Source organism: Podarcis cretensis, assembly GCF_951804945.1.
Source record: "Podarcis cretensis genome assembly, chromosome: 11".
Taxonomy (NCBI): Eukaryota; Metazoa; Chordata; class Lepidosauria; order Squamata; family Lacertidae; genus Podarcis; species Podarcis cretensis.
The window spans coordinates 48748148-48760653 of record NC_137180.1 but is presented as its reverse complement, the minus strand read 5'-3'; positions in this window follow the sequence as shown (position 1 = coordinate 48760653).

Genomic DNA, 12506 nt, shown 5'->3' with positions numbered 1-12506 from the left:
ATTTATTGTCTGCTGTTCTGAGCTGTACTTGTGCAAGGGTGCATTGGGGAATGTGTTAGTGCATTGTCAAACTTACGGCAAAACACCGGAGGAGTATCCAGTGATCAGGTACTGTAAAACATTTGCCCACACAGCTTCTTGGTTATCAGATTTCGAAATGTGACACCATCACGTGATAAGAGTTCTGGCATGGCCGCCGACAGACACACAGTAGTCCTTTTGTTGTTATCTAGGGCTGAAATCAGTTGCATTAGGAGCCACAAATCTACAGTTTCTTTCTGTGCTTAAAGCTCATTGTATGTAAATGCAAACAGATACGAATGTGTAGAGGGGAGATCCCGAGATTCGCCTAGGTGCTGGGATAAAATGACTCATGAATAGTGCAAAGGCTTAATCTTTCTGCCAAAGCTCTCCTGTCAAGGATGTCAGTACTGATACCTTTTGTCAGTTTTTCATGAGACTTGCCAGACCAGCTTCAAACATACAGTCTGTTTATTCAACTGAATCTACAGCACTTGGACAGCTCTCCTCACCCTTCAGCCCGCTGGAAAACGTTGCCATCAGTCTAAATTCAGTTAATCTATCTGTTACTGAAAGATACGGGTGATGCATGTTGGAACAACAGTGTGGGGGGGGGGGAGGATTGAGCAAGGAGAACACAGTTTGAATTCTAATATTAAAAACAGGTCTGGCACCAGCACAGGGAAGATGGGCAAGTGACAGGCAGGGGCAGAAGAAGGGGGGAGCGGTCGGGGTGTCACCACTGAGGGGGGTGACAAAATGGTGGCCAGCACTCACCATGGAGCCTGCAGCATTCCCAAGCCAAGCATCTCTCCTGGGAGTGACACGGTGGCTTGGGCGCCCGCAGGCTCCGCGCTGCCCCAAGCAGTCCACTCTCTGCCTCCCCCCAGCTGTAGGGTGGTTGAGTGGGAGGAGGCAGGCAGACTCCTCAAAGGCCCCACAGAGCATCCTGCCCCGACTCGCCCCACCCCGTGAGTGGCTGGCCCTGCCCCTGGTGCAGGGCACACGCACCACCCCAGGGACCTGACCGGCTTGCTCCGCTGCTGGTGACAGGGCCCCAGCAAGAACCGATAGCTCCTGTCATTGCTAGGATGTAGTTCAGCTGGGAACTGTAGCCTTGTCAGGAGAATACAGTGGAACTTCTGGTTGCGAACGGGATCTGTTCCGGAGACCCTTTTGCAACATGAGCAGAACGCAACCCGCGACTGCACAGGTCGCGAGTTGCCGCTTCTGCGCATGCGCGTGACATCATTTTGAGCGTCTGCGCATGCGCGAGTGGCGAAACCCGGAAGTAACCCGTTCTGTTACTTCCGGGTCGCCGCGGGATGTATCCTGAAAGAACATAACCTGAACCGAACGTAACAAGAGGTATGACTGTAGTGGCCATCTATTAACTGGCGAAACCCGGAAGTAACCTGTTCTGTTACTTCCGGGTCGCCGCGGGACGTATCCTGAAAGAACGTAACCTGAACCGAACGTAACAAGAGGTATGACTGTAGTGGCCATCTATTAACTCTGAGCATCCTTAATAAACTACAGCTCCCAGAATCCTTTGGGGGGAGCCATGGTGGTGTAAAATGTACTATGGTGATTTAAATGTATGGTGGGCATGTCCCTTAAGTTAGCTCTGTCTTTCACCTACTCTCTGCAGTCTCAACTGGCAGCAGCCACCACTGCCCCAAAGTTATGATCTGCACCACGAAACAAAATGTGTCACAGCCCTGGACTCTGGGTAGGGTTTAAGGGCTTGGGTTTTTTTGTTCACAGGAATATCTGCTTGTATTTTGTGCTATATGACCATCCTCCAGAGCTTCCAGGAATTTGCAGTCTCACTGGCAATCAGCCAGCACTTTGTCGAGTCAACAGCTGTGCGATGGGTCTGCTCACTTACTATGGATCTCCCTTGAGGCAGATCAAGATGCATTATATGAAACCAGAGTAGGCACTCAGCCAGCCAAGCTGATAGCCTGCAGAAATGAATGAAAAGGCAACAAAAGCAAAACAAAAAACAAAACCCTCAACAGGGAACATGATGAGGTGAGTGCATAACTGTGTTGCAAGTGGTCTGTTACAAGAAACACAAGCAAAGGGGGGTGACAGCTTGCGGGGGGGGGACCTTAGTAGAAGAGTGCTCCGGAACATATATATCCCAGCCCTAGAGGACGTAATGATTTCCCCATATAATATGAGGGGTTTCTACCAGATTGTAAGATTATAGGAAAATAAGAGGAGCCTGCTGGAGGCAGAACATACCTATCATACCTAGTAACCATTGATACGAGGGATGCGGGTGGCGCTGTGGTCTGAAACACAGAGCCTAGGGCTTGCCAATCAGAAGGTTGGTAGTTCGAATCCCCACAACAAGGTGAGCTCCCATTGTTCGGTCCCTGCTCCTGCCAACCTAGCAGTTCAAAAGCATGAATTGCAAGTAGATAAATAGGTACCGCTCCAGCGGGAAGGTAAACGGTGTTTCTGTGCACTGCTCTAGTTCGCCAGAAGTGGCTTAGTCATGATGGCCACATGACCCAGAAGCTGTACGCCGGCTCCCTTGGCCAATAAAGGGAGATGAGCGCCGCAACCTCAGAGTCGTCTGCGACTGGACCTAATGGTCAGGGGTCCCTTTACCTTTAACCATTGATACTTTTATTCACTATGAATTTGTCTAGTCCTGTTTTAAAGCCATCCCAGTCAGTGGCCATCATTGTCTCTTGTGAGGGCAGATTCCATAGTTTAACTCTGCACAATGTGTTTTAATTGCAGAATGCACAAAAAGTACACACATTTCCTGCAAAAGACACACAAAACTCTTGTGACTCCATGCATAAAGCAAATGCTCATATTTACATTTGTTTGCCACCACGGTTTGTTAGCTCATGAATGCAAATTGAAAAAGTTTATAGTGTTTTAAAAGAAGGAGGAGGTGGTTACAACATTAGGAACAAAATGGGGAACCAGAGCTCCAACTGTCTGGAGCTAGAAATCTGAATATTTCAGCTCACTCTGAACAGTTGTAAGAAGAATCCACTTGGTTGGTGCATTTTCTGAGTGTGTGAGTATATTAATAGTTGCCATGCAACCCCTTGTTGCCATAGCAATTGTAAACAAATTAGTTATGTGACTGAAGCTTCCATTTGGTTTGAGAATCGCCCTATGGGCAATTCCTGTCATTAGTGAAAAGTGAAAGAATTTTTTTTAAAAAAGAAACATGCTCTCCCATCCAAGACACATAAAAGCCTGCTTTTGAGAGCCCTTTTCAAGCTGTTGAGATGGCTGGATTCTAACCAAGTTCAATGGAAGAGCAAACTTCTCATGAAAATATTAAAAAATATTGACTGTTTAAAGCCAAAGCCATGAATCTCCATCTTTTTTCCCATTTTTTCTTTTTAAAGGGGGGAATATATTTTTCCAGAATTAATATCTACACAAGAAAACTGCACACAAAGCAATACTACTTGCTTTAGCACACACAGCAACCTGGGGGGTAGGTCACACTGAGTGGTGGCCCATTCAACACAGCTATTTTCACACATTAGCTAAACATGGCAGGGTGGGAGGGAGTATCCATTCCCAAGCTGCAAATATTTCTCTGAAGCTGTGAACAGATCCCATGTACATAGAGGGCCCTCAAGTGATGGGAAGTTTTGCTTCTGCACATGACTCTGGCAAACCGCTCTAAGCTGAAGCGTTCCTTCCTCACCCACCCTAGAATGTTTAGTTCACATTGAGTTCATGAAACATCGTACCCTGACCTGTTCTCAATGCATGGTTAACCACATCTACGGAATGTGATAGTTATGTTCTTTTAAGGCTTGCTATATCAATCACTAGTAATAGTTTAATAAGCAGGTTTTCATACCTGTCCAATTCTGTGTTCCCTTTCCCAACCTTTAATCTATTGATGATTAATGCCTATATGCAACCCTTGCATTGTATTTGTGTTAACCAATCAGCAACAAGCACATATGTGGAAATGCTGTAATATTCAATAAAAGGGACTCCCCGAGACATGCTCGAGAGATGCCTCCCATATGACACTTGTCATTCGTCTGTCGTTTATTTCAACCCAACACTCGAGGACTGGTGGGGTTTTTGTGGGGTGGGGTGCATTCTGCAATATGTCACTGACAGGAGTAAGAACAGACCATTCACACACAATTCCGCTTTATTAATTGTTCTGTGATGGTTCCCAAATGGCCACATTCACACCATACATTGAAGGCACTATGACACCAGACCCTCCAAGTGTCCCTATTTTCCAGAGACGTCCCTGATTTAAAGAAGCCGCCCCAGTTTCTGATTTGATCCTGGAATGTCCCACTTTTCCTTAGGATGTCCCTATTTTCATTGGAGAAATGTTGGAGGGTATGGAATTATCCAACCCCCACGCAGTCTGAAGGCAATCCTGTGTAGGGAAGTTGTTGTTTTTTAATGTTTAGTGTTATACTATGTTTTTATATATGTTGAAAGCTGCCCAGAGTGGCTTGGGCAACCCAGTAAGATGTGTGAGGTATAAATAGGGTATAAAATTATCACTATGGAATGGGACATCCCTATTTTCATTAGAGAAATGTTGGAGGGTATGTGATACCACTTTCAACTGGAATGGTTTCACCCAAAGAATCCTGGGAGCCCTATTTTTTAAGGGTGCTGAGAGTTGTTAGGAGACCCCTATTCCTTGGCCAGAGTTACAATTTCTAGAATCAATCCCCTTTCCCTGGGAACTTTGGGTACTCTCAGCAGCCTTAATGAACTACAGCTCCCAGGATTCCCTGGTGGAAGCCATGATTGTTTAAAATGGTATCATAGTACATTTAGAAGACATCTGAAGGCAGCCCTGTTTAGGGAAGCTTCTTATGTTTAATAGACTATTGTATTTTAATATTCTGTTGGAAGCCGCCCAGAGTGGCTGGGGAAACCCAGCCAGATGGGTGGGGTATAAATAATATATTATTATTATTATTATTATTATTATTATTATTATTATTAAATGTACAGGGTGAATGTGGTCAGTGTTATCACATTACTGTTGTCTGGAGGGGCTATCCTGCATTATAGCACAATGAAAGCATCATAACATCCTCCCTCCAGAATATTTGCGGTATGAAAATTCACAGGTCATCACAGCAGGATATTATGAGATATGCACAGATTGGAACGGAAGCAGTATGTCCATCCCACAAACCTCTTCAGGTGGAAATAGTATTGGAAGTCAGATCACATCTAACCACCCCAATACCACCATGAGCACAAATCATCATGAATGCACACAACAAAAAAGGATATCTGGTGTGGGGAACAAGTCCCTCTTGAAATGACCATGCTGTGAAATCTGGACTCCCTCCATGTAGACTGAAGGTGTAAAAATCTGAATAAATCATATTTCTTAAAGCTACTGCAGTCTCCGCCACATTTTCAGTTCTACAAAGGGTCATCCTCACCCTTCAATGCCACATGCTGAGGAAGGGGTCTGAAATATACTCAGAGTCAAGTGTGAATTTCATGCTCTTTATTCAGCTCATTGTAGCAATGAATGAAATTTCCCCCAAAACGTCTAGCTATATATACATTATTTACACAATGGACCCCGCGTGATTGGCTAATTCTGGGCTGCTCCTGTAGGCCAATCAGGTTGCGGATTCACCTCCTCCAGAACCTGATTGGCTGCTCCTGCAGACCAGTCAGGTTGCTGATTCACTTCATCCAAGAGCTTGATTGGCTGCTCCTGCAGGCCAATCAGGTTGCTGATTCACTTCCACCTGGAGCTGGATTGGCTGGCTCCTGTGGACCAATCAGACTGCTGCATTCTGGATCCTATTGTTCTAGAATTCAGCTCGGTACATAACACCAGGTCCTTCCTCAGAGTGAGGAACTGTGGTTGAGATGGTGAGAGAGAATGACTGTCCTGCTCTCACTTCGCTGCATTTGTGGCTAATAATGCTTTGAGTTGAGGAGCAGTGGACCTGTAGAAGCTTTTGGGAATGCAACAGGCCACATCCCTGCAACAGCCATCCTTTGAAAGTCTCATTTCTCTGAATTTTCCAGCGCGGTTCCCCAGCCAAGTAATGTGTACATGAATGTGTACACAAGGGCAAAGTGTGCATCGAAATGCATGTATTTGTGAAAGTAACCTTCTAAAAGTGCATGGTATTAGAGAAAAACTGCTTTGCAAAAATGCGTATATTAGGCAAAATTGCATACCAAAAAATGTGTTTATTAGGAGAAACTCATACTACATTGCTGATGAATTTTAAAGGGGATTTAAAATAATAATAATAAGCAAATTGCAGCAGAAATGTGTAGAGAAGAATTTAAGAATGGAAAACGAAAAACTTGAGAGAACTGAAACCAACAGATCCGACCATCTCTAATCCAGATCTAGGCCACCTTCACTCCATACAAACCATGACCACTTAAAGTGGTGTCATAGTGCTTTTAATATATGGTGTGAATACAGCCCTAGCTTCAACTGTGATGCTCTCAGCCTAACCTACCCAACAATGTTGTTGTAAGACTGACATGCTTCTCCAGGATCTTTGTTTCTTACACTTTTATCTAGCTCCTTCTCCAAAGCTGTGGAAGATCAGCAGAGAAATCAGCTGAAATGTTCTTGGACCCTCTGAATGGTAAAGGCTTGTCATTTATCACACACAGGACAAAAAGTTGGCAGCCTGTTGCATCACTATTTACCCCCTCGTATTCAAAGCCCAATCAATAACTGAGATGAAAGGGCTTGTAATAACGATGAAAAGTAGGACAGACAAAGTAATCATTGCTGCCAAGGCAGTCGCAAACTGAATGGCTGGACTGAGAATGTTGCCCAGAGTTGTAAGGGAAAGAGAAAGCCTAGAGAAATGTGGTCCAGTCAGTGTTAGTCAGCCTGCAAAACTCATGTTACATATACCAGGAAGGTAAGTGTGCAAGCTGCATAATACAAAGCTATAGAAACAAGAAGCCCCATAACTTCTTTCTTAACTTATTATGGAATGTACCAAGTAGATATTATTTCACACTTGGCTTGGTTTTCGTGGAAGGTTCTTGAGACCCAGTCTCACTAAATTCATTGTTGGTGGGTATTACTACAGGTAGGGACGCAGGTGGCGCTGTGGGTTAAAGCCTCAGCGCCTAGGACTTGCCCATCGAAAGGTCGGCGGTTCGAATCCCTGCGGCGGGGTGCGCTCCCGCTGCTCGGTCCCAGCGCCTGCCAACCTAGCAGTTCGAAAGCACCTCCGGGTGCAAGTAGATAAATAGGGACCGCTTACCAGCGGGAAGGTAAACGGCGTTTCCGTGTGCAGCTCTGGCTCGCCAGAGCAGCGATGTCACGCTGGCCACGTGACCCGGAAGTGTCTCCGGACAGCGCTGGCCCCTGGCCTCTTAAGTGAGATGGGCGCACAACCCCAGAGTCTGTCAAGACTGGCCCGTACGGGCAGGGGTACCTTTACCTTTACCTTTATTACTACAGGTGGAATTAAGACAAAACTTCTTTGGACATCTAGTATCTAGATGATGCAGACTTTTCAAAAAACCCAATGTGTTCAAAGTAAAATTACTCCTCAATCACATAATCCAACTTCATCAAACCTCTGTCAATAGCCTTCATACTGGAATCAAAACTTTCTAGCATTCTCCATTGGTCATGCCAACCTGTAACCGCTGATCTCCATTAAATAGTTCTTCACAGAAGTCAAATTGAATAGCAGCTACTAGCTCCCCCTTAGATTTGAACTGGTTTCAGTCCTAAACACGATGCATTCATCTTGGTGTTTTCTAATTTTGCACAGAATGAACACCCTCCCTCTGATGCTTCTGATAGAAACCAGGTTTCTGCATATTTGTATGATGACATGATTAATTGAGGGATGGAATGATCAAGAAATGGATTTTCTCCAGTTAAAACCAGCATTCTTCTCCCCCAAATGGAATTTATTGTGAAATATTTGCATTTATATAGTACTCTATTTGTATGTTAACATGGGTATCGAGTAAGTATGCTGAGTGAATGGAATTCTGAATTATGGAGTTTGATGTTTTATAAATTGCATTATTTATAGCACTTGATGTTTTCCATACGGTATTTAATTTTTATTGTTTTACACATTCTTTTTTGCTTTATCTTCGTATTTGGCTTTGCAATCATTTCTGAAGAAAAACAACCTATACATATTTGAAACAAACAAACAAACAAAAACAAACAGGTGTATCTATATGTGAACATCTCTGTTTCCAGTATTTTAACAGTGGGATGCAGGCAGCAGGCAGAAGAGCTGGATCAACCATCAAATGAGAGCCTGTCTTCTTTACCTACCTAAACTGAAAATGTAGGGAGAGGGACCCAGAGAAGAACTTCCAAATGTGACGTTAATGACCATACACAGGTTCATATGGAAGGAAGTTGTCCCTTACTCAGATGACCTTCAGCCAGGAAATATAAATAAAAGCAAACATCAACCTCTCCTTAGACTTAAATTTATTTAAGCTTTAAATATATTTTATAAACATTTCAAAGCCCCTCCCCCTTCTTACCAAACCCTTTTGGTGACAAGCTCTCAGAACAGCTTGTATATGATCAATGAAAACAAATAACAAATGACTGAAACAATACAATGTTCCATGCAGGACCAGCCTGGGACAAGATGGTGCCCCTCTCTATTGAATAAGCAAAAGCTAAATGTACCCCCAGCTGGGCCTTACTCCAGCCCTGGCAACAGGACAGCACTCTCCATTATACCTGAGGGCAGAGGCATATGTTAAGAAGTGCAGGGCAGACCACGTGACACACACAGCTCTGTTTCCCAGTGCCTCCCTAACACTCCCTGACTCTCAGCATCTGCTGCCTGACGCAGTTGGCTCACTCCACCTAATGGTAGGACCGGCCCTGGTCCCATGTGGCTTTTCAAAACTAGCCTGATGGTAACAATTTAACTCACTGGCTGCTTTATGGTTTCTCCCTTGCCGAGCAGTTGGTTCTAGTGGCCTCTGAGAGGGGAGGAAGGGCCCAGCACAAGCTGGAGAAGAAGAAGCCAGTGACTTCCTTTCTCTGGCTACTCTTCCTGGCAAATGGAGAACATAGGATATCACAAAACAAGTTTTTCAGGTTCTACTGAGTTTTGCTTTGTGGGTCATCAACTGTGTAATGGCAGGCATAAAGCGTATAACAACACTTGTTTACACTGGGCAGCAACCTTGCAATGGTTTGCTCAGACCCAGTGACTCTGACTCCAAATTCCTAAACTTGGGATTCCTAGATCCATATCAGGTAGATGCAGTTTGCACTGGCCAAATGTCAGCAGCAGGCTATGGCAAATTAATGTCTTGTCAGCAGAAGGTCAATGTTGACTAGAATCACAAATAAGGGAAGGGGAATCTGTCAATTTCTGTTCTCTCCATTTCTTATATTTTCCAGTCTTAAATTCAGTTCTGCACATTTTACAGCAATTTATGACTATTTTGTTTTTTTTTTAAAAAACCTGATGAAAATTCATCAGCTTTTTAGTGTGGATTCTCCTGTCACACACCTTAATACGCACTTTTGACTAATGTACACATTTTTGCAAGCAATTTCCCCTAATATAACACAATTTTGTATGTTATTTTCATTAATATATTCATTTTAATGCACTTTCCTCCCCTAACATGTGCATTTTTGTAAATATTCTTTGTTTAGACACCTGCACTGGAGGGAGTCCAGATTTGGGTAAGTGTGAATTTGGAAATACAGCTTTGTTTCAGTTAGCATATTGTTTTGGAAAGTATGAATTTGAGAGATTTAAATGTGTACTGAAATGAATTTCTCCTCCTTCCCTCCCCGTAGGTAAGAAGGTAGGGGTGGTATTAAGAGCAGACTAAGTTTGGTAGAGCAGTTCCCCATTCATTCTAATGGACCACTGTTGCAATGGTCACCTTGCAGATTAATGGCTAAAAAGCAGAATCTGAACTGAAACAATACAATTACAGCTCACATTCTAGGACAATATATTTCCCCAGCTCAAAATCACCGAGTTACTTCTTCTAAAACCAAAAATTATTAAACCTGAATGGGACTGGCTGTAGATTTTACACAACTTGTAGGAGTCTATAAATTCCTTCTCGTTATATTAGTTTATCTGTCTGTTTCACCAGAACCATCCCAATGCTGGAAAGAAGGCACATTCCACGTCAAAGTAGTGATTTTGCTAGGAGACAAGAACAGGGCAACAAACATCACTGACTATCCAAAGTCATTGCACATTCATTTGAGGGATATTTGACTCACTACTGTGCCTACAGACAAAGAAGACGAGAGAGGACAGTTGTACGAGGGCTAGGAAAGATTGGCTTCAATGGGGTGGCCCAGCATAATTGCATCTCTGTAGAAATTAGTGAAGGGTGATCATCCCACAATGCAAGTGTTTGGATGCTCTTCTAAACATGCAATTATCCCATCTCTCAAAGAACTGAGTGGGAGATTATCCTGCACCAGCAAGCATTAGTCCATGGAATCAATTATCAATGCTAGATGAACTTTGTACAGGGCAAACCATGGCAAGAAAAGTTATTGGCATCTGCCCCCCTCCCCGTTCCACTGCCCCATGACAACAGTGCCTTTGACCAGCCTGTCTTCTTCCTGACCTTCCAATCTACTGGTTTCCCCCTTTTTGTGCTGACTGTATATTTAAATAGTTGAGTGTGATCAATCCACACCAGCTACCATGTTCCTAAATTTCCAATCTGCTATGGAAGTCTGCCTCTGGTGGTCTCCACTGGAACTGAGGAAAGGACAATGCCTCTATGAGATGTATGAGCATCATATTGCTAGGCTGCCCCAGATGACTCACCCATTCTAAGGTTCCTGACAGCGCCCACTGCAGAAGTCTCTCCTGGCCCACCAGGTCGCTGAGTGCAGCCAACCTGTAAATTCCCCGCAATGTCTTGAGTTAGGATCATCACTATTTACATGTGGCTTTCCCAGTGTATCCTGCCAACCTGGCAGTTCGAAAGCATGTCAAGTGCAAGTAGATAAATAGGTACCACTCCAGCGGGAAGGTAAACAGCATTTCTGTTCGCTGCTCTGGTTTGACAGAAGCGGCTTAGTCATGCTGGCCACATGACCCAGAAGCTGTCAGTGGACAAACGCCAGATCCCTTGGACAGTAAAGCGAAATGAGTGCCGCAACCCCAGAGTCGTTCACGACTGGTCTTAATGGTCAGGGGTCCCTTTACCCTTTACCTTTACCTTCCCAGTGTAAGTCATGCTCAAAGTGGTTCACAATGACTATTTTTATGTTATTGTTGGCATCCGTCTATCTCGGGAGACAATGGAGGAGTGCATCTTTGGTGCCGAGGTCAAACTGTTGCAAGGTGTCAGCAACGTTCTTTCCCAGAGTGACAGCGAGGGCTCCGAGGACAAAGGAGGGTGGCAGACAGAAAGAGATGGAGTCTTGCTTTCTTCACATGCATAGAGTGTGAAGCGAGCCTCTCCTTTTCCTGGAATGCAGGTCATAAATTTCCAGGACAGCATAAAGCAGGCAGAGGGGCCACAGCTGTCAGACATGCTCTCAGGGGAGGAGGGGCAAACTGGACAATCTGCTCCTGAGTCTCCTCCTACTAGGAGGATGGGCAGAGTCCAGGTTTGGTGTCAAGCCCACAGAAGGAGGAGCATCCGATGGTGTATATCCTGTTGGAAAAGAGCCCACCCTCCAGTGGGCTCAACTGACCCATCGAGTGATGAAGACTGAGCTGTGTGCTCGGACTGAGCTACTGTGTAAATATCGATAAATCTGAACATTATAAAAGTGCCAGCTTGCCGTCTCTTGGTGTAAGAGGGAGATTGTAAATCCTGACACAAGGTTGCAGCGCCTGCTGTGGCTGTAGAGACTGACATGGGAAAGACGTGTTTTCTTTTCTTGCTGCTGTTTGTGCTGCTGCAGATGCACCATGGCGTCTCTTCTGTCCTCCCTTTGGTTACAAGTGTAATTACAAGAATATGAGAGACGGCATGGGAGGGCTGCAATGCATTTGCTTTCCATGCAAAAAGGTCCCAAGTAGGTCCACTAGGTAGGGCTGGAAATATTTCTGGCCTGAAACCCTTGAGAGCTGTGCAGACAATACTGAGCTACATGTAGCACTGGTCTGCCTTCCTGCTACTAAAACACAGGTATAGTTCTGTGAAATAATAGTGACATCTGCTCTAGTCTAATATAATTGAATTTATGCTCGGTTTATGCACACACAAACATGCCAACATGCTAAATGTATTTATTATTGAACCTGTCTGGATGATTTCACATGCAAGACCCGCAGCATGCCTTCAAAAGAAAGCCCCCCAAATAACTATGTGGTGCCCTGCAAACACTTTTTCTATTTACACAGCTGCTCTGCTGCCGAACGAGAAGCGAGTTATTCTGCTTAAAAAAAAAAAAAAATCATAATGGAATTTCCCGTGCTGTTTTTGAACACCGCTGTGCATCCTGAGCGTGGGGCTCTCAGCAGGAAGTAGTTCATGGGCATTTC